This window comes from Balaenoptera borealis, assembly GCF_965194805.1.
Source record: "Balaenoptera borealis genome assembly, chromosome: 6".
NCBI classification, from domain to species: Eukaryota; Metazoa; Chordata; class Mammalia; order Artiodactyla; family Balaenopteridae; genus Balaenoptera; species Balaenoptera borealis.
In genome coordinates, this window is record NC_138863.1 from 89,768,325 (window position 1) to 89,782,226 (window position 13,902).

The 13,902-nt window shown below is 35.5% G+C and overlaps 1 protein-coding gene across 1 annotated transcript in view; it reads left to right on the top strand.

The window, feature by feature from the left end:
• Positions 1 to 13,902, top strand: part of LRP1B (LDL receptor related protein 1B) — a 1,905,856-nt gene that overhangs the window by 1,820,634 nt on the left and 71,320 nt on the right. The window lies entirely within an intron of this gene.

The following is a 13,902-nucleotide window of genomic DNA, read 5'->3' on the forward strand; positions in this document are numbered from 1 at the left end:
AGATTATATACCATTTAAAGTTATTACAAAATAATGGTTATAATTCCTTGTGCTGTACAAAGTATCCTTGTCACTTATCTATTTTATACATAGTAGTTTGTATCTCTTAATCTGATACCCCTATCTTGTCCCTCCTCCCTTTCCTCTCCCCACTAGTTTGTTTTCTATATCCATGAGTCTGTTTCTGTTTTGCTGTATACATTCATTTGTTTTATTCTTTAGATTCCACATATAAGTGATATCACACAGTATTTGTCTTTCTCTGTCTGACTTATTTCACAAAGCATAATATTCTCTAGGTCCATCTACATTGCTGCAAATGGAAGAATTTCATTCTTTTTTCATGGCTGAGTAATATTCCATTGTATATATACATTTTCTTTATCTATTCTTCTGTTGATGGACACTTGGGTTGCTTCCATATCTTGGCTATTGTAAATAGTGCTGCTATGAACATTGGGGTGCATGTATATTTTTCAGTTAGTGCTTTCATTTTGTCCAGATATATACCCAGGACCGGAATCATATGGCAGTTCTATTTTTAGTTTTTGGAGGAACCTCCATACTGTTTTCCATAGTGGCTGCATCAATTTACATTCCCACCAACAGTGTACAAGAGTTCCCTTTTCTCCACATCCTCGACAATATTTGTTGTTTGTAGACTTTTCGATGATAGCCATTCTGACAGGTGTGAGGTGAGAGCTCATTGTTTTGATTCACATTTCTCTAATAATTAGTGATGTTCAGAATCTTTTCACGTTAACCATCTGTATGTCTTTTTTCAGAAAAATGTCTTTTTGGGTCTTCTGTCCATTTTTTAATCAGGTCGTTTGTTTTTTTAATGTTGAGTTGTATGAGCTGTTTATATATGTTCAATATTAACCCCTTATCAGTCATATCATTTGCAAATATTTTCTCCCATCAGTAGGTTGTCTTTTCATTTTGTCAGTGGTTCCCTTTGCTGTGCAAAGCTTTTAAATTTAATTAGGTCCCATTTTCTTTTGCCTTAGGAGACAGATCCAAAAAATATTGCTACAATTTATGTCAAAGAGTATCCTGCCTATGTTCTCTTAAAGTCTCATGGTTTCAGGCCTTACATTTAGGTCTTTAAACCATTTTGAGTTTTTTTTTTAACATATGGTGTGAGGCAGTGTTCTAATTTCATTGTTTTACATGTAGCTGTCCAGCTTTTTCAGCACCACTTGTTGAAGAGACTGTCTTTCTCCATTGTATATTCTTGCCTCCTTTGTAGTAGATTGACTGTAGGTGCATGGAGTTATTTGTGGGCCCTCTATTCTTTTCCATTGATCTATGTGTCTGTTTTTGTGCCAATACTACACTGTTTTGATTACTGTAGTTTGGAGTATAGTCTGAAGTCTGGGAAGGTTATACCACCAGCTTTGCTTATTTTTCCCCCCTCAGGATTGCTTTAGCAATTTGGGGTCTTTTCTGGGTCCATATAATAAATGTTAGAATTATTTGTTCTAGTTCTGTGAAAAACGTTATAGGTATTTTGATAGGGATTGCATTACATCTGTAAATAGCTTTGGGAAGTGTGGCCATTTTAACAATATTGATTCTTCCAATCCAAGATCATAGATATCTTTCCATTTCTTTGTATCATCTTCAATTTCTTTAAACAATGTTTTATAGTTTTCAAAGTATAGGTCTTTCACCTCCTTAGTTAATTTTTTTTTAATTTTATTTATTTATGTATTTGTGGCTGTGTTGGATCTTCGTTTCTGTGCGAGGGCTCTCTCTAGTTGTGGCAAGCGGGGGCCACTCTTCATCGCGGTGCGCGGGCCTCTCACTATTGTGGCCTCTCTCGTTGTGGAGCACAGGCTCCAGACGCGCAGGCTCAGTAATTGTGGCTCACGGGCCAAGTCGCTCCGCGGCATGTGGGATCTTCCCAGACCAGGGCTCGAACCCGTGTCCTCTGCATTGGCAGGCAGATTCTCAACCACTGTGCCACCAGGGAAGCCCCCTCCTTAGTTAATTTTATTCTTAGGTATTTTATTCTTTTTGATGTGATTTTTAAAAGGATTTTTGTTTGTTTTCTCTTTCTGATATTTCATTATTAGTGTATGGGAAAGCAACAGATTTCTGTATATTAATTTTGTATCCTGCAATTTTACTAAATTTATTTATTAGTTCTAATAGTTTATGGGTGGAGGCTTTAGGGTTCTCTACATAGAGTATCATTGTCATCTGCAAATAGTGACAGTTTTACCTCTTCCCTTCCAATTTGGATACCTTTTATTTCTTTATCTTGTCTGATTGCTGTGGATAGGCCTTCCAATGCTATGTTAAATAGAAGTTGTGAAAGTGGGCATCCTTTTCTGTTCCTGAATTTCAAGGAAAGACTTTCAGCTTTTCACTGTTGAGTATGATGTTAGCTGTGGGTTTGCCATGCATGGCCTTTATTATGTTGAGATATGTTCCCTCTTTCACCATTTTGATGAGAGTTTTTATCAAGAATGGAAGTTGAATTTTGTCAAATGCTTTTTCTGTGTCAATTGAAATGAACATGTAATTTTTATGCTTCCTTTTGTTAATGTGGTGTATCAAATTGATATATTTGCAAATATTGAACCATCCATGTATCCCTGGAATAAATCCAATTTGATCATGCTATATGATCCTTCTTATATATTGTTGGACTTGGCTTGCTAATATTTTGTTGAGGATTTTTGCATCTATATTCATCAAAGATATTGGCCTCTTATTTTCTTTCTTTCTTTCTTTTTTTTTTTTTTTGGTAGTGTCTTTGTCTGATTTTGGTATCAGGGTAATGGTGGCCTCATAGAATGAATGTGGACGTGTTCTGTCCTCAATTTTTGGAATAGTTTGAGAAGTATATTTATTAGCTCTTCCTTATATGTTTAGTAGAGTTTTCCTATGAAGCCATCTGATCCTAGATTTTGTTTGCTGGGAGTTTTTTTAAAAATTATTATTAGAAATTCAATTTACTACTAGTGATCATTCTGTTCAGATTATCTGTTTCTTCTTGATTTAGTCTTGGGAGGTGATTTGTTTCTAGAAAATTGTCCATAAATCTAGATTGTCCAATTTGTTTGCATGTAACTGTTTGTCATTGCTATTGGTTGTTATTTCTCCTCTTTCATTTCTGATTTTATTTGTGTCCTCCCTTTTTTTCTCGGTGAACCTGGCTAAAGGTTTATCAATTTTGTTTATCTTTATCAAAAAACCAGCTCATGGTTTCATTGATTATTTTCTAGTTTCTTGTCTCTATTTTATTTATTTACTCTCTGGTCTTTATTATTTCCTTCCTGATACCCTTATGGGCATTTCAGGGTATATGACTCTTTATTTTTCTCTTGCTGCCTTTAGAATTATCTCTTTATCTTCAACTTTTGCCATTTAATTATTTGTCTTGGTATAGGTCTCTGTTTCACTTCATCTTGTTTGGGACCCTCTGTGCTTCCTATATCTAGATATCTGTTTCCTTCTTCAGGTTTTGGAAGTTTTCAGCCATAATTTCCTCAGATATATTTTCAATCTCTTTCTCTCGCTCTTCTCCTTCTGGGATCCCTATAATGCAAATGTTGGTATGCTTAACATTATTACAGAGCTCTCTTAAACTGTTTTCACTTTTTTTAAAACTTGTTTTTCTTTTTGCTGCCCTAACTGGGTGATGTCCAATCTTCTATCTTCCAGATCACTTACGCATTCTTCTCTATAACTTACTGTGTTCATTCCTTCTACTGTGTTTTTATTTCAGTTATTGAATTCTTCATTTCTGATTGGGTCTTTTTTATAATTTCTTGTTCCTTGTTAAAATTTTCGCTGTGTTTATCTATTATTTTCCCTATTCAGTTAACAGTCTTATTACCAGTGCTTTGAATTATTTATCTGGTAAATTGTTTATTTCTGTTTCATTATTTTTTTTCATGGTTTTTCTCTTGCTCTTTCAGTTGAGAATATTTCCCTCCCTTTTCATTTTGCTTAACTTTCTCTGCCTCTGTGAATTTTGTGAAACAATTACCTATTTCAGTCTTGAGGGTGTTCTTATATGGAAACATTTCTATACAGACTGTGTGTGCTCAGTGCCTTTGGTGGCAGAGCTGGATTTGTCCTGTATGCAAGTCATGTCTTTCCTTAGGGTGTGCTGGCAGCTATCACCTTGGTAGGGGATGGGGATGGAGATGGAGGGGCTTCAGCTGGAGCTGGGTGTAAGGCAAGACTTTCTCTCTGCTTGATGGACATATTGGCCCTATCAGGGCTGGGGTCTGATCCCAAGTTGCTGAAGCAAAAGCCATGAGGGTCATCCCTAAGGTACCTCAGTTTCCTTTCAGTGTGTGCTTTCCTCTCTCCCCAGAGTAGTGTAGTGTCAAAGCAAGGGGGTCTCACGTGGGCTCTCAGCCCATGTCTGTCTCAGACAGAGGTTCAAGCTGTCTCTGATGCACTGCCTGTGCAGGCATCAGCAGTTATTTCCCTCACTGTGTTCAGATGCAGCTTCAAGACCAAGTCCCCTTTGTTCCTCAAAGCCAATCACTCCCCATGGCCTCTGTTGCCACTGCCCTGTTGTAGAATCACACTGCAGGGAAGGTGAGGCCTACATGGACTCTCTGCATATGTGGGGTGTGGGCTGTGGTAGAGCAGCCACTGTCAGAGATCTGGGTGGCTTCTGATGCACTGCTTGAGTAATTGCCAACGGTGGCCATGGCTGCCCCACCGGGGCTCCACCCTGGGACCTGTCACCTCCGTGTCCCATAGTTGAGTTTTTCTCCCCAGTTGTGGCAGCCCCAGATTGAATGCTGCACTGTGACATGCAGCAAACAGGGCTGGAGCATTTGCTCAGCTTGGGCTGGGCATGCACAGAGGTGGTAAGAAAGCCAGCCAGGAGGTTTCAATCTGCCCTTTCTGCTCTGACTGCGGGGTAAGCCGATATGCATGCTCTCCTCAAAAGCAGCGGTTCCTACAGCCTGTTATTCCCAGTGGTCCTCCAACTTACTAAGGGGGCTTATCTCCCCTGTGTAGGACTCAAGCACTAAGCACCCAATCCATGGCTCTCACAGCTCACTCCTCTAACACACCCACCCCTTGATTTCCATACGACTCTGCACATTAGAATGGGCTCAACAGCTTTTATAAAATACAGTTTACCAAGTTACCTCCAAAGACTTTGATCCTGTTAGCCTGAAATAGGACATCTATAATATTTAAAGTTTTCCAGGTATTTCACATATATGACTAAGATTGAGACCCACTGCCTAGATGATTTCAACTAATTGCATGGCTTTTAATACCATCCAAATATGAATGATTCCAAATTTAAATTTCTAGCTGAACTAGCTGTTGCCTGAATCCCAGATGTTTATACCTAAATGTCTCTTTGACAGCTTGACTTGGCTCTAAATTAACCTGATTTTCTCATCCAAAAATTTGTCTACCATAGTTTTCCCTGTGTTTGTAAAGCGAATACTCATTGTTCAGGTCCAAAAATCTTGGAGTCACTTTTGACACCTCTCTTTCCTTTATATCCCACCTTTATTCTCACATTTACCTTTAAAACATACCCAGAATCTGAATGCGTCTCATCACCTCTCTTCTCACTACCCTTATAGAAGCTACCAGTATCTCTTACCTGGATTATTACTAATTTATCTCCATGCTTCCTCTCTGCACCCTCTGTATTTATTCTCAAAACAGCAGCCACAGTTTTGTTTTATCCCCCCAAAAAACTGATTTTCGATCTCAGTCACATTTACTGAGATCTTTCTACATCTAGGCACTCTTGTAATTACTTCTTTTTTTAAAAATAAATTCTATTAATCCATTTAATCCTATGAATAAAGTAGCTATTATTTTTATTCTCATTTTACAGAGGAGGCTACTAGGGAGGCATAAATAGCATCCTGAAGATCGATCACACAATTACTAATTGGGAGAGCCAAGATTTAAGCTCATACAATCCAACCCCAGGGTCCACACCTTTAAAAATTACTTAACATTGTGGTCCCCAGATTATTTGATATCTTTGAGGACCTCACAGAGAGTGGCCTAGGTCTCTGGTCATTGTAGAAAGTACATGGAACAACATAGAATCAAACTATATATACTGATTTATTTGAGAATCAAAAATAATATTAAATATTTTTTCTCTGATATTATAGCAGGAGACCACTTCTGCAGCAAAGAGATTCAGTTTTTTTTTTTTAATCTTTATTTGAGTATAATTGCTTTACATTGTTGTGTTAGTTGCTGCTGTATAACAAAGTGAATCAGCCATATGCATACACATGTCCCCATATCCCCTCCCTCTTGAGCCTCCCTCCCACCCTCCCTATCCCACCCCTCTAGGTGGTCACAAAGCACCGAGCTGATCTCCCTGTGCTATGTGGCTGCTTCCCACTAGCTATCTATTTTACATTTGGTGTTTCCTTTCCTATGTGTATATTCTCCTCATATTAGGTCAGCCTCTTTTCAACATATATAGATGCCACTACCCTAATCCAATGCCCTTTTCACATTGTTCGCCTAATTTATCTCAAGCGATATGCATCACAGACCAGCAGAGTTTATCTGGCAAATACAGTCCAGTTATATGTGTGTATCCTCCTCACATGTTGCTTGCATCCTCTCATCTCCCTCCTCTCAACATAGCATAATAGTCCAGCACAACTCCCATCTACTAACTTGTAGGGTTTTTTTTTTCTTTTCAGCTCCACATTTCCCACCACACTGAATGATGTCCAAGCGAATCAGGGCAATGCCAGCCATGATCCTGCATAATGCAGACCCTACTTACTATCCAAACTATTTTTGCACCCTCTCCTTTATTCTAGTAAAACCACACTGATCATCCTTCTGCAAAGGTCAACTTCCTTGGCATTGTGACTTTCTCATGCTATTCTCTCCCTTTGAAATGCACTTTCTTCATATTTCTCCTCACCCTCATCTCTCAGTGCCAAATCCTATCTGTCTGTCTCTGTCCAGCTCAAAAATAATTTCCTTTTTGAAGTTGTTCATAACCACCCTCAGTCTGAATTAATCTCTCTGTCTTCTAAGTTTTCAAGTCACTGCTTCTTTATTTCTTTTTAGCTCTATTCACTTTTACCTAGTATTATTAGTTGTCTATATTCCTTCTATTTGTCTGGGATGACCTCTTTGAGACCACACCCAACAGTGGCATTGGTCAAATAAACAAATGAACAAATACATAATCATAGATAAGTAAATGAAAGCAGTTTGGAGGCAAGTTTATAAAAGAATAATCAGTGTAATGCACAAAAGCTACATTTAATTAGGGTACAATCAAATGGTATTTTTGTGTGGAGCTGTGTCTCAGTTCCCAACTGGTCCATCATCATGGTACACCAGCCTTTTTTTGTTTGTTTGTTTTTGTTTTTGTTTAAGGTGAAGCATCACCATATTTGATTTTTTTTTTAACTAAGTTAAAAAAAATACTATGTGGTCATCATTATAATGATTTGTATTCTTAAAAAGAATAAATTCAGTTGGCTTATATTTTAGTTAGCAACTTAATAGAATCACAGTCTGAGGTAGCCTGATGCATTATAAAAGGCTGCATTATAATTTTATTATCACTATTAGCAATCATAGCACCTTTTACAACAAAGCACTTATTAAAATTAACCAATTAATCCTTAGGCAGAGGTTAAATAACTTGCTCAAGGCCCCAGAGAAGTAATAGTATAGTCAGAATTGGACCCCAGGAGTTGTTGATCAAAATATCAACAAATGTTGATGCTATTCTTTGGCAGCAAAATAAGTCTGTGGACAGTATCATTAAAATGACAAATCCAACAGCTGACAAAAGCATAATAAATTTAGGCTCTGTTAGATGCGAGTCGGCAAGGTTCAATGGACCTGGTGTTCTGTCAAAATTGTATCTTGCATATACAAAGTCTTCTCTATAAATGAAGAAATGACAGAATGGTTCATTACAGTGCCTAATTAAAAGTCCATTAGTGGGAAGTAAAACATCAGTTTTTAGTTGTGCTGAGTAAAAACATTTCACAACACTAATGGCAATATAAAATCTGAGGTCTGAAAAGCAAATTAATTTTAACACCAGTGCCCAGGGAGGAGAGACAGCAATAAATAATGGCAAAAGTAAAATTAAGTATTCTTTTAGTCAAACAAATATAACTCCATTTCATGCAGTTCTGGAGCAAGGATTCCTAGTATACATCAACAAAATTATAAGTATGGCATTTTTCATTTAAATCTGGGTGTTCAGTATGAGGTCAACAATATTGGAGGTTATTTTTAATTAAACAGTAATGATATTAGGGCAAAAGAGCCAATGAGGACCAATTCAATCTGTGTCTAAGAGCCAGGTATTCAAATCAAATGGCAATCTGTTTGTCATCTCATTGATGTTTTCAAAGTCCTCTAGTGACCTGCTTGAGGAACCATTATAATGTCAATTTGAACTCAGTTTATTAGAAATATACCTGTATGGCTTGCTCCCACTGATTCCAGTAAGTACAGACATTAAGTAGTATCTCAAGTTTATAAAATTTGGAGTATCTGACACTAATCCAAACATGTCATCTATTGTAACTGGTATTAGAGCCATAGTCTATCAAGTAACTTATAAAAGTTATGAACTATAGTTTTGAACCTAACATATGTGAAGACACAATGGGATTATTTTTACCATTTTCCTTCCAGAGCAATTTTATTCCATTAGTCAGTTGGTCAGTGAACATATTTTGGAGTTTACAATGAGCCTGTCCCTATGTTAGGCATGGAGGAAACAGTGGCATCAGAGGTATTTCCTGCCCTCAAAGGGCTTACAGTCTAATGTATGATTCTGAAAAGGAAACAAATAATAATTTTAATGACCAGTTTAATGAAACACAAAGACCAGCTCACAAGGAAGAACACAGAATTCAGCCAGCAGAAAAGATTTCTTGAAGGAATTATCACCTAAGCTGAGACCAGAAGAAAGAAAAGCTAACCAGGTAAAGAGACAATGCATTAAGTGGAACAGCATTTGCAAAGGCCCAGGTAGGGTAGGCCTTTTGAAATTTAGTTTTTCTTTTTCTATTTGATTTTCTTAGGGGAGGGCTGGCAAGAGAAATAACACTTACTGAACATACATAATGTGTTGGTCACAGAGATATGTGCTGTTATACATTGTTTTATCTGATATATGAATATATGATATTATGACAAATGCTCATACAACCCTATGAGGTTAGTATTATTAGTCCAACTTTATGAATGCCGAAAAATGTGATGAAGTCATTCTCCCTAATCTGCAACATGGGAACCACAATTTACAGCCTTGCAGGTCTGATTCCACAAGGCTTCTGGTGTATTTTCCTGTCATTTAATAGCCTTCCCATTCTATTGCATCTTTTTAGACTCACTATGAGAACACTCAAAGCTCAGGTGGCACAGTGGCTCAACCTGGTCTTTTCAAGTTTCTACTCCATTGAAGAGAGGTTTTAATAATTATTTTAATCTTGACTTGATTCAGACTATGGCAGACCCAAGAAGAAGAGACCAAAAGACTAATAATGACCAGGAAAATAGAATAGAATCTTTTCAGTTAGTATGAAGGCCAATTAGAACTGACCTTTGAACTCTAAGAAAGGACCATGACTTAAAAGTGAAATTATCAATTAAGAGTAGCAATTTCCTAGATATTCAAGTATTCAAGATTTTTAGAACATTCACACCTAGAGTATTAAAGTATTTTGGAGCCCTGTCCCTCGATTCTTTTTCTCTTGGTGAGAAGATAAGCATTGCCTTCATTCAGGCCTTCATCATCTCTTGCCTGGATTATTACAACACATTCCCTTATGTACCTTTTCTTGAACCTTGGAAACCTGTTCATTGTGTCCAAAATGTGCCCCTTTTAATTGGTCATACCTCTTTTTCTTCACACATGGTATCCTGAATATCTGCCAAGCCTAGTTCCCCAACTTTGTCTTCTTAACTTCCCTTTGCTGTAGGACGTTCAGCACTTCTCTTTGGCACTTTCACTCTGTATTAATGTCATCATTCATATTCTTGACTCTCTACCCCTCTAGAATACGAAACAGGCCATGGTGTTTTGCATATCTTACAAATCTTGGGAGTTAAATCACTGCCTGGTCTTAGTAGATAATGTTAAGTATGTGAGTGAATGTAAACCAAGTAGCAGGATTCTCTTTCCAGCCTGCTAGGCTCAGTTTTTTCCTGTTCTCTGACAAGATCCCGCTGAAAAGGCAGGGCCAAAGTTCTGGGCCACCTTTACTTACTAGCTCATTAAGAGCTACACTCCATGAGAAACTTTGTGCCTGTGTTTTAAGTTCGAAAAATATAGTGAAAAAATACAATTACGTTTGAATTAACGTGTGAAGGAAAATAAATACATTTCTGTTCTCATGTGAGCAGGACAGAGAATACTGAGCTGAGGGTAAGATAATGTAATAACATCAATTTTTTTTAACTCTACATATTTTAGAAGAAATTGTCAGTTATAAAAATATTGTTGAAGATAATTTTGACCCCTTAGTAAAACTAGAATTACTAAAAACAGATTTTTACTATAATGCTGTGCCTTCATTTAAAGGAAATGTAAAAATAATAAGAGGGACAATATTCAGGAAAAATGTAGTAATATAAAAAATAATTTATTGGAAACTGAACTAAATCTAAGAAGATTTATGTCATATGTCAAAGTACATATTCTGATTATTAAAATTAATTTATTCAACTGATATATATTGAACATTTCTAGGTCTCATTTATTGTTCTAGGCATTAGAGATACATTGGTATAAAAGCTCTTTTGAAGATACTTGCCTACTTAATTTTTGGTGAATAAAAAACCAAATGAGGGCTTCCCTGGTGGCGCAGTGGTTGAGAGTCTGCCTGCTAATGCGGGGGACACGGGTTCGAGCCCTGGTCTGGGAGGATCCCACATGCCGCGGAGCAACTAGGCCCGTGAGCCACAACTACTGAGCCTGCGCGTCTGGAGCCTGTGCTCCGCAACAAGAGAGGCCACGATAGTGAGAGGGCCGCGCACCGCGATGAAGAGTGGCCCCCGCTTGCCGCAGCTGGAGAAAGCCCTCGCACGGAAACGAAGACCCAACACAGCCAAATAAATAAATAAATAATAATTAAAGGTGCTAATAATTAAAAAAAAAAAAAAAAAAAACCAAATGATATGTCTTTTCAGATTAAAAGCTGTGACTTAAGAGTTATATAGTCAAAAAATGATTAGTTGGAGATCAGTAATGGGTGTTATGCCATACTATTTAGAAGGATACTTATTTTATACAATTATATTTCCAATTCCAACCACGTGTTTATAAAGTTAATTATGAATAAACTTTTATTTCTATGTCATGTAACTTATACCTTTAGTGTAATTATGTTTCAGTAATTAACTTTTAGTAGTTACAGTTAATAATTTTGGTAAGTATAACTAAAAAAAATTAAGAATGCTTAATTACTTCTGCTGGCATTAAAGCAGCAACTTTCTTCTATGCCAGCTTCATTTGATTTTAAGACAATTCTAATCTCACAATACTCTTGAAACAGTGCATCACCTATTACCTTGCCAAGTTTAGATGACTTCTTTTTCTACTTTCATGCCACATTAGCCCTACCAAAAGGTATTTGCTCTTCTTTTTCCAACTTAAGGAAGAGTGAATATACAAAGTAATATGAAGGACTAGAAAAAACAGCCTTAAAGCTGCCTAACTGAAGGTTGAAAATAACCTGCTACACAAATAATGGTTAGTAACTGTTTAAAGAGGCATTTGTATTGAAATAAACTGAACATGCCCAGTGGGAGCCCTCAAAAAAAAAAAAAAAAAAAGCAAAGTTTTGCATGAATAGAAACCACCTATTATTGTGATTCTGTTGTACTTGGTGTTAAGTAAACTGAATGGATTCATAATTATCTACATACAGAGTTGGGTATGAGAAGACCATACAGTACATAAATCATGCACAGACAGACACACAGATTGAAAAAAAATTTTTACTTGGGACTTACCTCAAACCAAGCAAACTGTTTCTAGTTAAATGCATCTGCTAACATCATTTTTAAAATAATTATATCAAATGTAAATTTAAGAGTAGTTTTAAAACATCATGCTTTATATCATATTTGGAATGTCAGCTGACATGTTTTGAAAAAATGTCATGAGTCAGGAATCTTTAAATACTTTAAATATAAGACAATTAAATAAGATTCCTATCTTATAGTTAATATGATAACCTTCATGTTTAAGTATTAAAGATTTCATCACTATAAACTGGTGTTATTATTGTTTCAATCAAAGCATAGAACCTTTTTTGGTAATTGGTAATTAATATTCTGCAAGAAAAAATTTGTACTTATATTGATTATTGATAAAAATGGCAAATATCAGTATGGCAAACATCACCGGTTCTCATGGTAAGAAAAAAAATATTCTCCAAATTTTAAGCTTAGAGCTTCTGAGTCCCGGAATGCAATAAACCAAAGACAGGAGGGAAGGTTTATAATTTATCCTATGAATATGTAACTCATCAAATAAAGAAGAGCATAACTTTGCTTAAATCAAAACAGTACATTCATAATTTTATTTATTCAGTTTCATTCTCATGAATGCAAAAATATAATTATCATAAAGTTTGATTTTAATAAATGGATATATACTAAGATCCATTGTTTTCTAACAAATGAAGTAACACTAAAAAGAGCAAAGTAAAATAGAAAGGGGATCCTTATCCTTTCAGAGATAGCCAATAATTTCTCACAATATAGATGATTAATTATATGAAAATGAAATATTATTAGAAAAGCCCACTTATTGGGGATCGCACTAAAGATTCAGATGCATCATAAGTATAGGATACTCTGGAAAATAGAAAGTTACTTGTTCCAGAATAGCATTAGAAAATCAATCCAAAGTTCAAGTAGCTAAATTTGAATTTTTAGATCTGCATTACCATTTGAAGATCCATGACTAAAACTGTGGTAATAATAACCTAATTTTCAGTTTGATAAAATAATTTGTACTTTATTAGTTTTAAGAACTCAGAAGAAAATCTATATTGTAATGAACTGAGGGCAAGCTTTCCTTGCAAGTGAATGATATAATCAACATAGTGCTGGAAACAAACAAATTGGTGTGGCTATGACCACATAATAAATGGCACTGTGTTTAACTGACTACTTGAAAACTCAGGTCACTTTCATGCATCATTCTAGATCATGAATAACTGGAATTAAGCTAGAATTTTTAGACTCCAGATATCAGTGCTCCTTAATTTGAAAGGTACTATAGGCTTCTGATCCTTTTAAGAATCTCTTGTCAAATAAAACAAATACATAAAACAGTTCACATATAATTTCAGTGGCTTTCTGGAACTTCATTTATTATACACTCTAAGTTCACTGGAATCTGTCAAGATGGAATCCAGATTTGAGGATGAAATGTTGGAGTTTAGGGGTGATAATATGGAATTAAAACATTCTTTCAGAATCATTTAAAATTATACAAGGTAGACAATTGTGGACTAACAAATAGTATTCTACAACTATGGATTTTCAAATTATTTTCATTATCAAAGGGGAAACTCAGTTACATGATTTATAAAAACGATAATTATAATAATTTAACCATCTGCTTCTCAGAGTTGTGAATTTCAAGTTAGGTAATCTTTAAAAAAGTTTCTTTTAAGATTTACAATTAAATGCAAATATTTATATTTTAATTTTAATAGATATTTTGAGTACCTATCATTTATAATATATAATTAATGTGTATTCTAATATATATTTTAGGTAATATATATTCAGGTAATATATAATTTGGATAATACAAAATTAATTTATTAATGTCTTAGCATTCATGTTTATGGACCAAGATTTTTTTAAACATAAATTCTGTAATGATCCATGAATTTAGAATGAAAT